We start from the raw sequence: 11,754 nt of genomic DNA, 5'->3' as shown, positions 1-11,754 counted from the left end.
CTTTGTTAAATACAGGCTTGGTTTTTCCTTGCTGTTTATGAATCCCATGAAATCAACAACTTCCTCCTTATATTTTTTGACTTCTCTGTCTGTGGCACTGGTTCCTAAAATGACACCCCTAACTACACTTCTCTAAAATACATAATTTAATTCTAAAATAGCCCAGACGTTTCCTGAAATAGTTGGGCACTGTAGCTTTTATCAAATTCCTCTCAAACAGTAAGTACTGGTGAATTTATTGGTGATGAATTCACATTCGGTGACTCACAAAGAGAGTACTTCCAGCAGCTGGACATGTGGGACTGTGCTGTGGAATAGGATTTACAAATAATTGGTTCCTGTCTCTTTCTTGGATGCTAAAAATATTAAGTTAAAATGCCTCATTGCAAGAGCTTGTCAGCTGCAGCATCTGAACACACACACACACACACACACACACACACATGTGCACACACACACACGCACACACATAGTTGTGACTTCAGAGGAAATTACACTGACTTCCTTACATTTCCTGGTGACTTACTCTAATCTTAACCTAAATCTTTACTGATGTTAAACTAACCTTCACCTTAACCTTAAATGATTTACAACATGAGGAGTCGATTTTTAGGCCTCTTAAGGAAGACAAGCCCCCATTATGAGTAATATTCAACCACACACACACATACACAAATACAGATCAACTGTGGCAATAAGTCTGAAACTGTGGCCGCTTCAAGCTGAACCTTGGGACCCATGGAAGTTAAATCCTCTGGCTCGATCGCAGCCTCTCTGGATGGAACGCTCACAGCGCCTGGTAGCCTCGGCCGGTCTGGGTAGCGGCAGCATCAGCAGCAGCAGCCGACAATGATAGTGACAGACAAGTCTCCTCCTCCGAGCCTGTGGGTCCTTCTCTTCTCTAGACACAAACACGCAGCAGGTTGTATGAACTCCCAAACTGACTTATCTTCCTTTCCCCGTGGTATTTTTTTCAGTGGCGTAACACAAAGCCACGTGTCCTTTTTTTCTTGATGTTCAACACTTCATGTGGGGAAAATGAATTCTTCAGACATTCCCTCCAGAACTGAGAGAGACTTATGTTGAGTGAGTCCTGAAGCCTAAAGCCTGAAACATGCTTCTGCGACTGCGTCTGCGTCTTTTCACGCCGCTGTGGCGCAAGACTCGTTTTCATTCATGCTTCCCCAACCGTTGCGCGTCTTAAAAAGCAATTCCGCGCCAGAACACTAGGCGGAGTAATGCTTTTTGTCGAAGACGACCTTAGAGACGCCTTCTTTCTTCTTCGTCGATTATTTATTTACATAGCCACTGCCGCTCCTCGTAGTCTTTTTCTGGCGGACAAATCCGCCAGTCAGTGACAGGTTATACAAGTGATCATACTATCGGATCTCTTCTGCCAAGTGCTCTTCTATATGGTCCATATTCGTTCTTCTAAATCTTCCGTGATTTCTGCCGGTATTATGGGGCATGAAACCGGAAATGCAGCTCCAGAAGGGATGTAGAGCAGACCAATCACAGCCTTGCGGGCTGAGTGAGCTTGCGGAGCTTTGCCGTAAATTTTAGAAAAGGGGGTCGACACCCGTCAGCACGTAAGGAGGGAAACATAAGCACGTAAGGGACCCGGAAGGGCTCTTGCGCTTACGGGCCAGTGAAAACGCAGAAGCATGTTTCAGGCTTAAGCCCTGTTAGTAGAAAAAAACACAAAACAGCCCCTAAACAGAACATTAGTATGTGTACCAGGATGCTTCCTGCCAAACAGAGCATGACAGTTGTGATACCTCATTGATTTTATAGCACTGCAATCCCATGATATTCCTAGTAATCAATATCCTTCCCAGGATCCATTGTATGTGATTAGACTGAATGGCATTATGAGCACAGCAGCAGCAGCAGCAGCAGCCCACTACCTATTGATCCATAAACTGCACGTGAAGTAAAACTGTGAAGTGGCTTTTTGTTTATACACTCGATGAGATGACTGTGCTGCAGAGATCGTGGTTTCCCTTTCCTCTTTTCCTGTGCTGTTTACTGAAGACTTTAACATTAGACCGTGCACGTGGTTTGAATGAACTCCTAATGTGTTACTGCCCAGTTGCAGAGGGGATTTGAAGCCACTTCTAAAGCCAGAAATGAACTCCAGAAAATGTCCAGGCAATTGTGTCCGGATATTCTCCAGACATTGCCGCAGCAGGAGATTGTCCAGGTCAGACGTTTTCACAACACAAGGAAAATGTTCAAAGCATTCAGGCGAGGAGTAGACATTGCATGATGAAGGACACAACGAATAAATTCCACTGTGGTCATCGTGTTTTTGCCTACAGCACATCAACACCAGCGTTGGTTCCTGACACCAAAAGCTCTCGTATTTCACTGTCTTTCCAAAAATTATATCTTCTATGGCTCCTCTTTTTTAATCCTAAAATATTTCAGTTTTTTCACTGTGTGTCAAAAACGTCATCACCGTCCCCTCGCTCGTCGTGAATTTTCTGGACATTATCCTACTTTGTTCTCAAATGGGCTCACGTGGACATTTCCCAAACATTTTTACCGGGGGGGGGGGGGCTGTCAGGAAAAATTCTGGAGAATGTCCACACCAGAGCCATTCACTATATGTCATCAAGCAGCATATATGTTTAAGGAAGGTGAAAGGGGGGCTGCTTGGACACATTGTCCAGCTGACACAGCACATCTGGGAGCGGGCAGGAGAGCACTTGGGGAGATTTCTAATTGTTCTGCACCAACATGGGTCTGAGGGGATGAATTTGAAACTTGTAATCTTTTTTTTTAAACCTATTAAATAAAATAAAACTGTCTCCAATGAATGAGGAACTATACTCCAAGCCAGAAGAGGCCTTCCAGTCGGCCAGGGATGATCACTTCCAAACAGGTTAGACATTGCACACTGTCATTTCAGTTCTTGTCAATATAATATTAGTTAGATTGCACAACCCTCATATGTGATACAAGATAAAATAATTAAAAGATTAACCTCAATATGAGCATCGTACAGTATATCTCCTCTAAAGCCTTTTACATGAGGTGCTAAACATTTGCGGTGCAGTTTGCCAATGCCCACATAAAATTCAATAAACATATCTGTACACAGCAACATGCAGCATGTGATCATCTGAATATACTCAAGTTCAATTGTTGTCATACTCCATCAAACTGTGCCTTATTTGTTTATTCATGTTTTCTAACAAACCTAATTTCCTGTAGTTGATAGTCAAAGATGCCCCCCCGCTCTGCTGGTGTATTGCTTTCCCTGTGCTTGATTGGCTGCCATGCCAACCGCTGCAGGAGTGAGTTGATGGTGCGGTTCCTGTTGGTTATGTATTCATATTTGCAGTGTCCATTTTAAAGAACTTTTTGAGGCGCCGCACAAGTGTTGATAACGACATGTGCATAAAAGCCATAACCATCTTCAGGATGTTCATTACTCAGATTACGGGAGACTCATTCGCCGCTCTTATCGAGCCACATCGCCATCTTCTCATCACGGATCGCCCCAGAGACGTGGCTTTGTCATTCAGAGTGCCCGGCGAAGAGATAACAGGTACACACAGAAAGGCCCATTATTCTGGGACATCTGGCATCAGCCCGACTCCACGGCCTCATCAGACGGTGAAACGGCTCATCAGCGCCGAGAACGGCGAGCAGCCTGTTCACACACTCGCTGTTTTGTTTTCTCCCAAATGCGTGGGCCGAAGACAGATAAGGTGTAAGATTGTTTTAATGGCGCTTTATTCAGGCTGTGCGTCAGAATCACAGCCAGATTGTTTGTGCCTTTGTTGAAAGTGATGAAAGTTTGGATCCTAGTTTTATTTTTCTGCAGTGGATGATTATGGGGAGCATAAAATGAATAATCCCATACTTCAGATCTTCATTCTAACTATTCAGCGTTACTGAACCATTACACTTTATGTGCTTAGCCATTAGTGGGCTGTGCATTGTACTATCGGGATATATAAACGAAGAATGGTCGACCATCTGCTCGGTACGTACACTGTGTTTTATGTACTTTCTATGTAAATGACCCAAATGGTAACAAAAAAAATGAAAATGATGAACAACGCAAGTTGGCTTGTCATTGTGTGTGTGTGTTTGTTAGTGTGTATGTATGTGTGTGTGTGTGTGTGTGTGTGTGTGTGTCAGTTATGCAAACAGGACTTGCAGGAAAAGCTTACACAATGCTCAAGGTCGTTGTTTTCCATTTCTATTTCCTCAGAATGTGTATCAAGATATAATCTCATTGAGATACAAGTTACATCATCATTTGCCCACTGGATGCATTTTAGCAAAAACTCAGGGGTTGGCCACACAATGAAAGCTACTTTTGCTCTCACAGCAGATTGGTCTCATGGGTTTTGCACAGGTTTACAAAAATAAACAGGTTTCAGGACCTAGGTTGTCAACACAAGCTTTACGGTGTTCCTGAAATCAAAGCAGCATTTTTATGGCTACACAAAGTAATGTTATACTTAACACTCATATTATGTCTCGTAGTGATAGTGCCTTTCAACATGCTGTTTTAGTTTTCTGCTCTAAATCAAAATTGTTTTGTCCAAGTATTTTGTGAAGTCTAATATCCTTGACATGCCCAGCACAAGAATATCAAATTAGTGACAAGATAAAAACAGGGTGAAGCCTTTTTGTCATGAAAATAAATTGGTTTGGAGATAAATTGTTCTAAAAAGAAACTGAATATTGTAAGTAACTGTTTGCTAAGACCTTTTACAAATCAACTTAATGATAATGTCCCTGCTTTAACAAGAGCAACACAAATGGAAACTTAGCATTTCAAAATGCTTTTACACATTTATTTCTCTTTCATTCTCTCCTCTGCTATATGTTTGTGTTCATTTTAAGTAGAAAGACATATTTTATGCTAGAAGGGAGAACTGAGAAGCATTTTTATGGACCCTGAAGACAGTAGATTTATTCTAGATAGTAGAAAAGGATGGATTTTCTGGACCCTGCCCTTTGTAACACAGATGGCAGACTGAAGAGTTACTTGTTGACCATAAAGAGGGTGGGTTCTGAGCTCCCATGAAAGTTATAAAATCAAACATCAGTGGGAGTCGCTGTAACATAACCCAACAAATGGTCTGTAAATGGTTTGTGTTTATGCTTTCTATCTTGACAACCACTGGTGATTTACAACACGGCTTTTGCCATTCACACATTCATGCAGTGCATCTCATAGCAGCAGGAACCATTTGGAGTTCAGCATCTTGCTCAAGGACACTGAGGCAAACAGAACAGAGGAGCCTGGGATCAAATCGTTGCCATTCTGGTGTGTGTACGAAGGACTTCTTTAACATGTTTTCAGTTGCTGAAGGGACTTTATAGCACCTCCTTGTTGTCTCCAGTGTCCAATGCAATGTAATGTCCATTTAAGTGTATGTAACTGAGATAACTGGGGTCAAATAAAGACTTTTACAACAGAACCAGTGTCTCCTGAATTAGTGACAATGACTGCACTTCATCATCCAGCCGCTATGGGGCGCTGTAGAATATTGCACTGTTGAGAGCAGAGTGAGGCAGCGAGCGCGAACTAGAAGAAGAAGAGACTGTTGACATGTTGTCAGATAACAACATTATGTTACTAAAATATTTTGACAATAATAATGTTACCTTGGCTGGATTAGGGTTTTTCACAAAGAAGCAAATAAAACAACGTCTTTTGACAAGAATTCACCTGTTAGCATGACGGCTAACTCTAGCTAGTTCTTAGGGAGGATGCTAACTCTGCTACCCGACCTGAAGCAGCTGGATGTGGGACCACACACCTGGACTCAGCCTGCTGGAAACACTGGGTGAAATCTATCTGTTTAAAGGTAAGATAATATTAATGTATTTTATGTTATTATACGTTGTGTTGGCGTAACATTTTTATGTATACAAATAGAAAAAAAATGTGTGTGTTTGATGTGCACCTTCATTAAATAATTGTAATTATTGCAATATTTATAGTACAAGTAGTAAAGTAATGGGTTGCTCTTTGTAGGTCTCTCTCTTAGGCTATTAACTAGGGCTGAACGATTTGGGGAAATAATCTAATTGCGATTTTTTCCCCCCAAAATTGCGATTGCGATTTAATATGCGATTTTTTTTCTTCCCAAAAACAAAATGATTTAAATATGACCAACACAATATTAGATACATTTACTGTACAATATTCTTTCCCACATTTTTATTTAACTGCTCATTACAGCAACAAGAAAAACAAATCAGTGTGCATTTAAGTAATTTAATCAAAGTCATTGTAAGTATAAACACAAGGATTGCGCTTTCTTTTTTTATTGTAGGTGTCTTACTGCTCCCAAGTCAGTAACATTTCCAGTGTTGGGAAGTTTGAAAACGTATTCCGTTACAGAATACATGCCCAACCAATTTGAGTAACGTATTCTGAATACTTGGATTACTTCCACATTGAATTAATTTGTATAAGTGTTGGAAAGCGGCGTTGTTATAGTCAGTGGAGCAGAAGCAGTTTAAGCTCTGTGTCCGCGCATGCGGTGGGCCAGCTGGATGCGCTGGAAGGGCAGCCTGCGGATCAGCAGCTCCGTAGATTCACGTTCATGTCCGGGTGGTCGTGCAGCGGTATGGAGGCGCCGGGCCTCAACAGGAACACCTCATGCTGAACACTTCCGTCCCGCAGATGTGCATGTATTATGACCGGGGGGCTCTGGAGCCCCGCCGCCCCGAAGCACGGCTTGCTTTTCCGCGGAGTGATTTTCAGGTCCGCCGCCCGCAGCGGCATGAGCTCGCTCTGTGAGTCCGCCACGTCGGCCGAAGACTTTAGAACCCTGTAGGTGATGCAGGCTTGCTTCGCTATCTTCTGGGTCAGAGGAGTTTTGTGGTCCCGCAGCACTCTTGCTGCGGGTGAGGACAGCAGCCCAGAGCCCTTCTCTCGTTCGCACGTTTTAATCGCGCACGCTGCGATTAGAAAATCGCGTTTTATCAAATCGCGATTTTATCGCAAATGCAATTAATCGTTCAGCCCTACTATTAACCTATCTTTTGATTTATCCCAGCCCATAGTGTTGGTTACGTTAGAGACGTCTGCAGCTCTGCAGGGATTTAAAAGGGTCTTATGAGATTTTAGTCATTTAAAACTTTGAAACCTGTACAAGTAGAAGTGGTGTATTATGGTTATAACTCTAACTTATCGTATCCAGAGCAGCTTATGATTGTTTAACATTAACTGAACAGTTTTCCAGTTTGTTAAGTACATACGATTATGTTCTGTCTACTTATTTGACAAATCTCTGTTAGTGTGTATGTGGAACTCTTCGAGAACCGTTCATCTTATCGGCTTCACACTCGGCATGTGTTTGTTAAGGTCCCAATGAAGTGCAGTGTCGACTTTGGTGCGGTTTGGACATGACAGAGTTAAATATGGCTTCTTCTATGTCCTCGGATAAATTACAGCTGTGGTCTGTAAACGGTAACCCACAGTACGGTGGCTGAGAGGGCTCAATGCACTGCAAATTCAGAAAACGGATGCAAATTTGACCGACACAAAAAATCAAAACGCATGCAAAATCAAAACGCATGCAAAAACAGAAACACACTGCAAATTGGGAAAACAACAGCTGGAATTTTCCCTTGGGAGCCGAAGAAGTGATGAACCGGGCTGTAGTTCAATGCTTTGTGAAGTTTCATCACCACCGATGAGTAGCAGTCTTCAGTAATGTCACGAAGAATTGAGTGACAGCCAAGTTCATCACTGTTTTTGGGTCCCCTGGAAACAATTCTTGTGTCGTTTTTCGCTATTTGCAGTGCGTTTCTGTATTTGAATGTGTTTGTTGTGACTTGTTGCATGTGTGTGTTGAGCTCTCTCGGCCACTGTATCACAGACCGACACTGGCATGTCTGCATTAACATGTGTCCCTGCTGATCTCCGTCATGGCAACAACGTTCATGGATTCACTCCCTCTATAGCGGTTTGTCGTTCTGACTTGAGCTTCCCCGAACTTAATAAACAGGTGAACAGCTCTGTGTCTGCAGCGGTGGCGTAGCTTCATTACCACAGGCCAGGCAAACAGCCCATTCTATACAGACAGGTTTAGAACGGGCACTGCACTAGTCCTTGCTAAATTAATAACCTACCTACATAGCCACTCCACCACTTTAACAATAGCAGCCATTTGCTTCATGTTCGAAGCTGCAGTGAGTAAGCCTGATATCTATTGCAAAAGATAGAGATAGAAGAAGTTAATGACAAATGGTATTGCTATCATATTGTCCAGTGATTTTTTTCATATAGTTTGTTAACATACAATGTACGCAAATGAGATTTTGTTGTGCTTTAATATTTCTTTATGGATATTTCTGCTTCTACAGCAACTCTCTCCAATACTGTGCATTTCAAACTACAATTGGCTGCGTGTGTGTGGAGTCTAGAGGGTTAGTAAACTTGGCTCCTCTAGATATCTCTCCTTTTTGACCCTCTCTGTGCTTGTTGGCTTTAGGCCTAGACCACCACACACACACACACACACACACAGACACACACATACACACACACACACACACACACTGCGGCACCTGTTGCCAAACCACCCAGCGGCGGCGGTGCTGGCGAGCTGGCTCAGCCTCTCTCAGTGAGTACGGCAGGAAGTTGGCGATAAGAGCAGAAATGTCACCTTGGTCTCTGCAGCTTCTTAAAACTCCATAAAACTTAAATTGTGGGTTCACTCTCACACACACACACACATACACAGAAGTGCTGACTGTAAAACTGTGCTGAGTGGGAATATATTACCTCCTTTTGTGAGTTATTTGAACATTATTCCTGAAGTTTGAGCTGAAAAGCCTTTTTACACAGACTGTCAGCTAGAAAATGGTGAATTTTAGAATGATCCAAAATCTGTTTATCTCACTGACTTCATGTTGTCAATGTCTTAGTTTCTTGCCAAACAGTTACCGCTGCTACACCTGTCAAGCGTCTAATTCTATAATGGTACAGATGTAGCTATGTTTACCGCTAAAAAGTCTGAGGAACCTTCGGAACAATGGATGTTTGTCTTCAGACAGAAGTAGCTGGCGACCATGAAGATCATTCTTGGTAGATTTGATCATTTTTAGGGAGCAGGCTAAAGATTATTTTGTGAAAGTGTTTTACATAAGCATGTGATGACCATAAAATGATATCATAAATTCAGATTGAGCTTTAAGATACATGTCTCAGATATAAATTAGTCTGTTGATCTCTGTTGTAAAGATCAAACATTTTTAACGGTATTAAAAAAGGAAGGGTCTTTCTAACTGAAGTCTTTTTTGGTTTAGGAGGCTGGCTGAGGATTGTTGTGATTAAATATATAATCTTTTTATACCAAAATTCGTGAATATACACCTTTTTTTATGGAAAACCTGCCGAGGTTTAATAAACAGTAGAAAGCAGCAGAGGCAAGTGACTCATTACTTCAGTCACTCAAACCTCAATCCAGCTGAATAACTGTTTTGAAATGTGTGCGGCTGCCTGAACGCCGTCACAGGCGAGTTGTGGCTGAGATGGCAGAAAGTCGGCGAAGTTGCAGACAGAGGTGACAATTCTTTATCGCCCTGATGTCTGAGTGTCATGTTTCTGCCAAACAGAGCTGGAGCTGTTAATACCTGTGACTTCACCACAGTCATTTGACCTGGGAATAAATGATGAAGAGAAAAAAATCATATGCTCATTGTGCCTAAGTATCACTCCTGATAGATTCCCATCAAAAGCTTGGCAGACTTGCGGTACCTGCCTGGTCGGTCAGTCATTTGGGGGAGGAGTTCAAGAACTTCGGTTTATGGCAGTTTGCATCATGCAATCAAGCACATCTGAAAAAAACTAAAATGCAAAATGCAGAATTGTTATGTGGCTCAATTCCCTGCTCAGGTTAAAGGGACATACCTGAACCTATCAAGTGTGAGAGCCACTAAAATCCACCTGGTGTGGATTCACATGCAGCCCTGAGGTGTTTTTTGAAACACACCAGGAACCAGAAACACCTTAGGCAAATAAGAGAATACGTTTGATTTACAAGTCCCCTTATCCAGGAGAATAATTCAACAGTTTTTTGCTGTTCACAGAGATACTGTATACTCAGTAGTAAATATCCGCCTCCCTATCAGTATGAATAGGCAGGTGGTGTAAGCTGCAGACACACAGAAGCAGTCTGTGCAAATACATGCAGGCACATGGACAGGGAAACACCTGCCCACACCCAGGTGATATGGTGTCTGCCCTACTGTGATAACAGCTGAGAGGACCCCGCCTCCCCCCGCTCCCCTTGTGTCGCTGACATGCACACAGCAGCAGCGACAGCTGTCTCTCAGCCAAGTGCTGACCTTTCTCTGTTTGTGTGAAAAGCTCAGTTCCTCTTTTGCATGAGATAAACCCGTTGTTACTCTGGGATTATCTTCTCCCAGGAGCCAAACAGCAGTTAAAAATGATGCAAATGGACCAGTCCGCAGGCAAACTGGCCTGCAGAGAGCGTAGATGGCCAGAACTGGTTTGGGCAACTGACGATGCAGCTTTTCTGGTACATTTTCTATTGATAGTTGTAGATTTAATTTTCCCGGAAAGTGCCAGCTGAAGCCAAGAGAAGCATTTTTCTTTCTCACAAAATGTTCATAGACTAGGTGATTTTTCAGATTTTATCTCACATTCGCAGGTTGCTTCTGATTCACATTTTTCAAAATGAACAGGGAGATCATCCTTTATAGCCAGATGACTCAGGTTCAATTCCTTGGGCAGGTAAAAGTCCTTACTGAAAAAACAATGTGTTCCATGTTGATGTTGACAAGTTCTGGTCAAGCTTAAAATAAAATGATGTCTTAATGGACCTGTCTTCATAAGAACTCCCTCATAGCCATTGCCATAGTTGTTACTCTCGCATCTGTCACCATGTTGGCTGAGAATGGGTCGTCCACACTAATACGTTTTAATAGAGGTGCATGGAATGTAAATAATCTCTGTGCAGACGAGACTTTCAGCCTCGTGAGGTTTAATCTCTATCTGTAACATGCCTTAAAATACATATCAAATGACCATTCAAACACAATGAGGATTCACAGGCAGTTGTAGCAGATCACTTGAATACCAGCTGCCTTCCTGCACATTATGACAGCTGTAGCTTTATAAAATGCAGTCTTTAGTTGTACAACGGCTACTAGCAAAGACCACAAGGTCAGGAAAGCTTGCAATTATTATCCATTCACCACTGATGTTCATGGCTGGAGGTTTTTTTTCTCCAGAGGAGGTACATATAACGTGTGATGAATCAGCAGAGAACAATGCGTCATGACTGATAAGAACCAGTCTGTAAGTGAACGCGAGTTAAAAAATGTTTGGACTTTCCAGACTAAAATGCAACCCTTGAGTTTTCAAAAAAACCAAAAGGGAGACGGCAGTAGGACTGCAGCGGTCTGTCTGGTACCACCTCTAAATGTGGTCTGAGTGATTGGATTCAAGGACGCTAACAGAAAGTATTTGGGTGCGTTCAGATCTGAACCCAGAGCTAACCACTTAAACATACTGTTCTGATACTTATTTTGTCTAAACAGATTCTGTTGGGTAAACTTGGTGTTTCCTACCATGCACCACTGCTAACAAGCTCCATATACTTGGCTGGAGTGATACATAGCCTGCAGGCAAGTGTTCCCTGAGAAGACACAGGGAAGCAAAGTTTGTTATAGTGCGGCGGTAACCGGATTTGTTTGAGTTTGCAGCTTCAAATCAAATCAGTGGATCATATCTGGACG

Source organism: Platichthys flesus, chromosome 23 (assembly GCF_949316205.1).
Source record: "Platichthys flesus chromosome 23, fPlaFle2.1, whole genome shotgun sequence".
Classification (NCBI taxonomy): Eukaryota; Metazoa; Chordata; class Actinopteri; order Pleuronectiformes; family Pleuronectidae; genus Platichthys; species Platichthys flesus.
The sequence above is the reverse complement of the archived record's forward strand: the minus strand, read 5'-3'. Positions refer to the sequence as shown.